Source organism: Myotis davidii, unplaced genomic scaffold (genome assembly GCF_000327345.1).
Source record: "Myotis davidii unplaced genomic scaffold, ASM32734v1 scaffold176, whole genome shotgun sequence".
In the NCBI taxonomy this organism is placed as follows: domain Eukaryota; kingdom Metazoa; phylum Chordata; class Mammalia; order Chiroptera; family Vespertilionidae; genus Myotis; species Myotis davidii.
In genome coordinates this window covers 393,141-402,194 of record NW_006287911.1, presented here as the reverse complement: position 1 = coordinate 402,194, position 9,054 = coordinate 393,141, and the positions used below count along the sequence as shown (strand labels likewise).

Genomic DNA, 9,054 nt, shown 5'->3' with positions numbered 1-9,054 from the left:
TCTTTAGAAATCTAAAACATTAATTCATAAGGACCTATGCATTCACAAATCTAAAACATTAATTCGTAAAGACATATGCCTTTACCTGTTCACTGTAGCATTACTTACAATAGCCAAGATATGGAAGCAACTTAAGTGTTCATTGATTATGAATGGATAAAGAAGATGTGTTACATATATACAATGGAATATGACTCAGCCATAAAAAAGAAATGGAAGCCTGGCCGGTGTTGCTCAGAGATTGAATGTTAACCTATGAACCAGGAGGTCATGGTTCAACTCTTCTCAGGGCACATACTGTGTTGCAGGCTCTATCCCCAGTAGGGGACATGCAAGAGGCAGCCGATAAATGATTCTTTCATCACTGATGTTCTTAATTCTCTCCCTCTCCCTTCATCTCTGAAATCAATAAAAATATATTTAAAAAAGAATGAAATCTTGCCAAACATGAATGGACCTAGAAGGTATTGTCAGACAGAGAAAGACAAATACCATATGATTTCACATATATGTGGAATCTTAAAAACAAAATAAACAAACAAAAGAGAAACTTCTAGATACAGAGAACAAACTGATGATTGCCAAATGGGCGATGGTTTGGGGGATGAGTAAAAAAGGGGAAGGGATTAAGTTGTACAAACTTTTAGTTATAAAAACAGTCACAGGGATGTAACGAACAGCACAGGGAACACTGTCAGTAATATTGTAATAGCTGGTATGGTGTCATTCAGGGACTAGACATATTGGGGTAAGGAATGTAGTGCCTAATCACTATACTGTATGCCTCAAACTAATATATTGTATGTAAACTGCAATTTAAATAGAAACTTAAAGATAAAAAGTAATTTGTCTCAAAGAAATGGAAATTTGTATATGTATATGTGTACATATATATGCACGTATATATGTTGTACACATGAAGAATGAAAATATAATTTTTCTCAAAAGGGCATTATGAAAAATAAATGTAATTGTAAGGAGACTTCAAAGACATATCATCGCTTAACTAATTTCCTCTTAAATTGAGGTTTAATGTTTTCTTTGCTAAAAAAGAAAAAAACTATTGACTCCTTTTCAAGTAAAGGCAAAGTATGAAGTGTTTAGATCTGTGCTTAGTATCGGAGCCTCAGGGATTTAAGACCCATTCTGAAATTCCTAATTCAGTAAGCACTCCCTACACTCATATTTCTGTGGCTTCTTTGTAGTTTTACCACTTAGAATTTCATCTCCCTTCTTTGTATGAAGATTCCATTAATAGTAATTATTGGAAGAGGGAGAGTTTTGCCTACTGACTTAAATTTATTTTTTGGAGTACTACTAACAACATTCACAAATTAAGATGGCTGGTAGCTTGAAATTGGCAATGGTGGGAGTCTTTACCTCACAGAACTTGATGAATGCCATAAACTGGGGCCTCTCCCTGCTCTCGAGAGTCAGTTGTTAAACACCAAACGTGCCTCTTTCCTCATGCTTGTTCTTCTAATAAACTAGTGGGGACACTAGTGTCACCGGAACAGAGGCCATGTCCTCCTTTCTTTACATGTATCTCTAGCACTTAACACAGGGCCCAGTGGTACTCAATGACTGTTTATAAATTATAGAATGAATAAAATTGGTTAGGAGATTGGTATCCAGACAGCCTCCTTCCTCTAATGCCAATTTTGCTCTCCAGGGGCAAACCCCTTTTGGGGCAAATATATATGGGACTTTCCTATGATTGGTTTACAGAGTTTAAATCTTACTTGTGAGAAAGAGTTTGGTTCCCTCATACCTTTGATCTTGCTGACCACCTTTGGAAGAACAAAACTGAATAAAGTATAATGTATATTAAAAAAGTGAAAAAGGCACACAGGTAAGATCTGATATTAAGAGAAAACTGGTAACTTCTCAAAACGTGTAATAATTGCCTAAAGAAAAAAAAAATCTATAAATGCTGAATGTAATTATAACTCATTACAATTAGGACTGAAATAAACATTTTGCCACAATGGTTGTAACAATTTTTTAATTAAAAAATTTTTAAAGTTTTTTATAAATTATATAATGGTCTGAGGCAACAAGTTTAGTTAAACTATTTCCATTCATTTAAATGGCCATCTATAGAAAAAAGGAAAACAATTTTATAAAAATGCCCATAGAAAAAATCAAATGGAGGGTAAATTCAAAAAAATTTTAAACAGATCTCCAAAACTCCTCTAGATACCATAAGAACAGAGGTAATAATATCTTTGAAAAATAATACTTAGAAAGTTAAATATTTAGGTTTTTCAAAAGGCCATCTTGAGAAGGTTTGTATCCAGGCATCATTTATTGTGAATATTTTAGGACAGTTTGAACTAAAGGAAGGATACAATAATGATCCCTTAACATTACTTTCAGGAAACTTAGCAAAATGTTTGTTTAGCAATAAGCCTTGCCTCGATGGAGAATATAGCCAGAGCTTTGCTTGGAAAAAGAAAGCTGCTAACTGGTAAAGTTGGGACTAGAACCCTGGTCATTCAATGGTCCAATGCTCTTTCTACATCCAATCTCAATGACCTGAATTTTATATAAAGAAAAAATATATAAGAGGTATTTTAGTTAGCTCAAGAATGGCCAACACAGTGAATATTAGCTTAAATTATAAGATTCATAGTTTTTGGAAAATGTTTATATACTAAAATATCATATATAGCATATTAAAAGCCCCTGATGTACTTTAGAGAAAAGTGAGAAAAGAATCAATCTACATTTGGCTTTTTAGTTCTAAGAGGCCTTGAAATATCTTCAAACATCCTGAGGCAGTATCATTACACAGGGTCTTGGAAAAATAAGAATTTTATTGAGATATAGAATATGGGTAGAAATATTTTGCAAGTACATCTCAAGGATTTCCTGACTGCTATTATCAGTAGTAAAGTGGCCAATTTTCCTGAAATACCCAGGGCAATTAAGTATCTCATGGACTAATGTGCACTACTCATTTGTAAGATGAAAATAAACTGTAGTGCTACCCTTAATAAATTAATACTCCATTTCTTTCCTACTATAGCTAATTTCTTCAAGAAACATGCTGTCTAGTTCACATGCAGTAAAAATAAAAGGCCTTTAAATAAGTAGCATGAATCTTGGTATAAATAATGTTTATTTGTACTATGTTAATAGAAATTCTTCTGAAAGTCTGCAACAAGTTATCCCAAATTATTGTGTATAATTTTTATGATGCCTCATATTAATGAAGTTCTTTGGTAGCTGATACTATGCACGCCATGAAGGAAAAGCTGTGATTTGTCAGAATAGACAAAGCTGGGCTTTAATCCATCCTTTTAACCCTACTGCCAAGTCTATATTGTTTTCACTGCGTCTCAATTAGGAGACAGGCAGGACACCTGGTACTTCTTTATCTAAGTCCCATGGGCTGCCAGATGACTCAAAATCCATAACAGGTGCTAAGGCAGTGTGAGGATAGACCTATTATTGAAAGCTGGAGTTGAATAAAATTTGAACCATATATAATTGCTCATAAATCAGTCAATTACTAAATGAAAACATTAAGTAAAAAGTTTATAAAAGCCCAATTCTACCAAAGTTCATGCAAACACATTTAAAAATATCAATCTTAAATAAATAGGATTAAAAATTTAAACCTACCAGAAGGTTACGAAAAATCCTTCCTGAACCCAATAGCCACTGGTTTCTAAAAAGCACTAACATGATCTTTTAATATGTGTACCTATTTTACTTTCATGATATTTGTAAGAAGCAAAACATCTAAAAGAAAAGCAAGTTATCTAGATTTCATATTTAAGGAAATTAAAATTATGGACTCTCATTCTTGATAAGGTCTACTTGAAAATACTATCATTAAGTAATAATGGCACTTTCATAGTCAACAGAGAACTGTTTCAGAATCACCAGTATTAGAGTAAGAGTTTACAAAACATGGAGGGGGAGATGAGAAACAATCACCTTTGTGTTCTTCCTTTTGGGAACAAATATGTCAGTACATTAATGTTGAGGAAATGCATATGTGTGTTTGAACTAAATACTAAACTTAGGATCGGCTAGAAGATTGTAAAAAAAGGGAAAAAAGTAACTAAATAAAGTGAAATTTTACAGTGTACAATTACTTAAGTGTTATCTCTACCTAAATGTGCACTAACTTAATTAAGGTTTTGTTTAAATGTTAAAATTACCAGGAGTACAAAAAAAGTGATTTATTATTATGGTAAGTAGTTACAAAGTACAGCAAACTGTCATTTAAGACCGTGCCATAGAATCTATGATAAACAGTATATTGGCTTAAACTAATGCACTATATGCCTCCAGGGAATGATAGGCTTAGAGACTGGACTTTAACATCAAAATCTACCCATTAATCTTGACTTAAATATAATCTATTCTGCAGTAAAAGGAAGAATGGGCATTCAATGAATTACTGTTTTTGAAATATTGCACTGGAGCCCATTTACTAAAATCATTTAAGAGGACATGAGGAGATGGAATACTAGTAAATTTTATAGACTGCTACAGATTTACAAAATGTGCATCTTATTTTCCCTCAACTTAGCAAGGGAATTATCATTTAAAAATTTTCATAGATTAAAGAAGTTTTCTTAAAATATCTTCCTCTAATCCTTTGAAAGAACGTATTTTATAAATTACAACAATGCAATATAATTTAGTCAACTAATGTTCACTTGAAAAAAAGAATTGCTTATGGAAAAATATAGTAAGGTTCAGGATCCTGGGGGCTAAAATAAGCTTTAATATTTTAAAAATATTGTAGGTCCTGTTTCTTTGAATCAGAATCACTAACTACATGATTAGACTGACCAGAAAAAAATGGATAGGCCAAGAGTAGTGTTTATAGAAATATCATGGCATACAGTGCTTCAGAAAAAGGAAACAACCCTCACATTTTGAAAGATATCTGAAATAAAATTAAATAAGAAAGAGATAACCATGATGACTAAAATAAATGTTACTCACTTATATGAAAAATCCAGTATTTAACCTTAAGATTTGCTGACTAGTTTATCTTTAGTGCATTATTTTAGCACTTGCAATTGTTACCCATAATATTAATTTACATTTCTATATTAATATAGCTTGTATATTCAGGTGATATTTGGGAATTCTAAAGAGCACAGTATAAAGAAAATTAAACCAAATTCATTTTAACCACACCTGATATATGAATTGAGGTGGTTTTAACCCATTTTCCCTTATTTTGAATTTTTATAAAGATTAAAAATACATTGCTTTCTTCATTTAAACACAGTAGCATAATGCAAAATTGAGTTTTGCTCTGCTATAATCTGGTGGGTTGAAAATACTGATAATGACACGTTAACAGGGAATTACTAGAAGTGGTTGCTTAAATGTATTTTTTTCTTGATAGTAGGTATGTGCTAAATAAAAGTCAACACTCCTATCAAGAGAGGAAGTAAATGTAGAAACATCAGTTCTGCAACAGCTATTTTTGTTCCTTCTCTTTTCTAAACAGCAATTAGTAAAGCAACCCCTTCCCCTCCTCCCTAGTGCTGTCAAGCTGTTCAGAGCAGTTTGCAACTTGACAATGGTACCATTGTGAATGCTCTCTGGGCTTCCTTCCCACAGAGAGTTAAATGGGCAGTTCCTGCTGCCCATGATTGGTGTCCAGTGAAATAATACTCAAGAGCCAGGTTTTATCAGCTTCACGCCAAAGAAGTGAAGCCAGGGAACCCAAGCCTTCATATCATACTGAACCATATGCCAACCCTGATGGCCCCAAAGGTTTATCACTAAGAATCAGGATCCATCATGTCCCTTGTGAAATTTCACTTCACATACCTTATGTGAAATGCAAAGCTTCACTAAAAACCAAACCTTCCTTACAATTGGTAAGAACAGATGGACGGTAACAGTGGTTTGGCAAGCAAAAGTTAAGATTTAAATAGGCTGTATTCTAGTGTTTGAGAAAAAAAGCAGAAGAAAATGGGGAGATTTGTGACCCGTAGCTTAATTTTAATTCCATTATTGAGTTATTAAAAATTCAATAGCAAAAGCCCTTATGTTTATTAAAAAGAAAAGAATGGATATGGATTAAAAACACTGCAATTCCTATGTCAAACAAAGTTAGACTAATTTCAGCTTCACAATTCTTCATTTTTTGCTCTGAAATCCCCAAACAGCATCTCAATCTACTGCTGCTTTTATATGTAAATAATGACTAGAATAAAAGTTGCACATCAAGTGGTAGGTGTGGTGAATAATAATGTGAGCATGCCAAATGCACCCTCATCATAATATCAACTTAAGGGTTTAAAGGAGAAAAAAAAATCTCCGTTCTAGCATAGGTGAGAAGTTGCTAAAGTCAGAAGTAGAGAAATTTCAAATTTTGTTGTTTTTAGGGAACAGTTTGCCCATCACCTGATAGAGTTCTCTATCTTCTTTCTCGTGCTTTATGATATGACCCAATTGTCTAGATTGGCAAATGTGAACAATACTGTCACACTGGATTTGACAAAAGAGAAAAAATGGTGATAGTGCTTTCTTTTCCTTTGAAATTTTTGTTGTGAAGCCAATGTACTATCAGAATAAGATAAAAATACTTCATTTCTCCATAATGTGTAAAATTATAATAGTGCATAAAAGCACAATAATGTATAAAAGTACTTTACATGAAAAAGTAAAAAGAAGGATTGTTATGCAGGAATGAAGAGTCTATCACGAAACTTAATAATGAAAATCTCAAACTGTCTTTTTAAATTGGCAAATATGTGTAAATATTACCAAACATTTAGAGACCTTTTTAGTCTCATTAAGAAATAACACTATTATTAGCCTGGCAATTACTGTACAACTAATTACTATAAAAACAGAGACTTTATTTAAATACTAATCTATTTATTTGGAAAGAATTTACTAGAAAAAGAAAATACATTCAAGTCTGTGTTCTGCTACTCAACAGGTAAAAATTATATAAAAGTGGAAGGAACTGTCACAGTACACATTGGTTGTTAATATTATTGGAAGTAGTATTAGAAAAACCAAGTTTATGTTGGTTTTCTTTCTGCTTGACTACATTATCTGGTTTTGACTTACTTCTTGGATTTCATTTGCTACTATTCTTCCCTTTGTTGTGGAACTCCTTGAATTTCTTGACCATATCACACTTTTATCCCTTCATGTCCATTTCCTATCATTGAAAAGCTCTTCTCTGGCCCTGTCTGAATGGCAAAATCCTATATAGCTTTGAGGTAATTAGCAGAACATGCTTCCTCAGTAAAGCATTCCTAATTTCTCCTCCCCACTATCCTCTTATACTTTAATATCTTTACCATCCTACTTTGCAATATCACTATTGTTGGGTCCTTCAGAGTGCACTTCAATCATTGATTCATCCATCCATCCATCCATCCATCCATCCACCCACTCACAGATGTCTTCCTCTCTCTTAAACCGGACGGTAAGCTACTGGTTGTATCCCTTGCTTTTCTCTCACAGTGCCTCACATATAAATATTGGTGAATAAATGAAAGATTGAAAATTGCTTGATGACCATTTTTTTTTGGTTGAAGAAATAAAATCTTTAAAAAATACTTAAATTTACCCTAACTGGTTTGGCTCAGTGGACTGAAGGGTCCCAGGTTCAATTCCAGTCAAGGGCATGTACCTTGGTTGTGGGCACATTCCCAGTAGGGGGTATGCAGGAGGCAGCTGATTGATGTTTCTCTCTCATCAATATTTCTAACTCTCTATCCCTCTCCCTTCCTCTCTGTAAAAAAATCAATAAAATATATTTAAAAAATACTTAAATTTGCCATAAGTGCACTGAATTCTTGGTAGAGAATAAAAATTTAAACTATTTCCAGAATTTATACAATGATAATAGAAATAGCAGTTGATCATGTACTAAAGTCCTTTTTGTGAGTTCCCATAGTTTAAACAGAAGAAAAATAATTATTACTAGTCCACATTAGCAAAACTTTCAAAGAGATCATCACTAGAGAATATTAAGAAACAAATGCTATTTTCAGACATACTGGTTTCATTTCCACAGAATACATTTCCTTCATTATTATTAAAAATGTATTACATGCCAGATAAATTTATATTTGTCACTTTTGCATCTTTTTGAAAAGACACAGACAGACTGGTTAGACCCAAACTCACATCTTTGAAGGTATGTAATAAAATATTACTACAGTGATTGTAAGGAAGCCTCTAAAATGCCAGCAACATCATCAATAAGTATATATTGCCATTCCTCAAAAAGAATAGCCGAACAAATTAAAATTGATGTAATAAAGAATATATTAGAGTCACAACAGAAGTTTTGCACATATCCAGGGCCCCTGTTTAAATAATGCTCTGTGTACATACACAGACTATAAAGGTTTGGCAGCAAAATCCAGGCCAGGGGGATGTTTAATAAAAAGTTTTCAGCAAGAAATTCTTCAATAGCAATGCCCATGTCTTTGACACAGAAAAGTTAAATGCTCCCATTACAAAGCAGATTGTTAGGTAAATGAGAATGTCTGCTCTTAGGTCCTACTGCAATGATTAATATCAAAGGCACAAGGGCTATAAGTATTTCAGAGGCCACAAAAACCTGGATCACTTAGTTCAGGAGTGGGGAACCTTTTTTCTGCCAAAGGCCATAAAAAATTATCAACTTAAAAATTAGCCTGCTATATTTGGTCAAACATTTAATTAATTCACCCCTAATGCCTTGGCAGGGCCAGACCAAATGTTTCTTGGGCGTTATGTGGGCCAGATGTTCCCCACCCCTGACTTAGTTGGTGAGACATTTTATTTTAAAAATTGCCTTCTTTTCTTTTGAAGCACGAATGGCCATAACCATAGATCTTAATATATTTAACAAATAACCAATTTGTCCATGAAGTTTAAGACTTTCATTTAGAAAGCATGTAGAACAAATGACACTCTAAAGATACTGCGAGCTCCTAAAGATGTAGATAGTGCTCAAGTTCAGAAATAAAATTGAGGACCTCAACAGTGCCTAGACTCCCACAGCTGACCCCACCCCACCATTGCTCTCCTGTGGGTACCCACCTCTTGTCATTC

The 9,054-nt window shown here is 33.4% G+C and overlaps 1 protein-coding gene across 1 annotated transcript in view; it reads right to left on the bottom strand.

Moving 5' to 3' along the window:
* The window catches only part of RALGAPA1 (Ral GTPase activating protein catalytic alpha subunit 1), a gene marked incomplete at its 5' end in the record, with an annotated part of 288,956 nt that overhangs the window by 20,861 nt on the left and 259,041 nt on the right, over nucleotides 1-9,054 (bottom strand). The gene's annotated exons all lie outside the window — the stretch shown is intronic.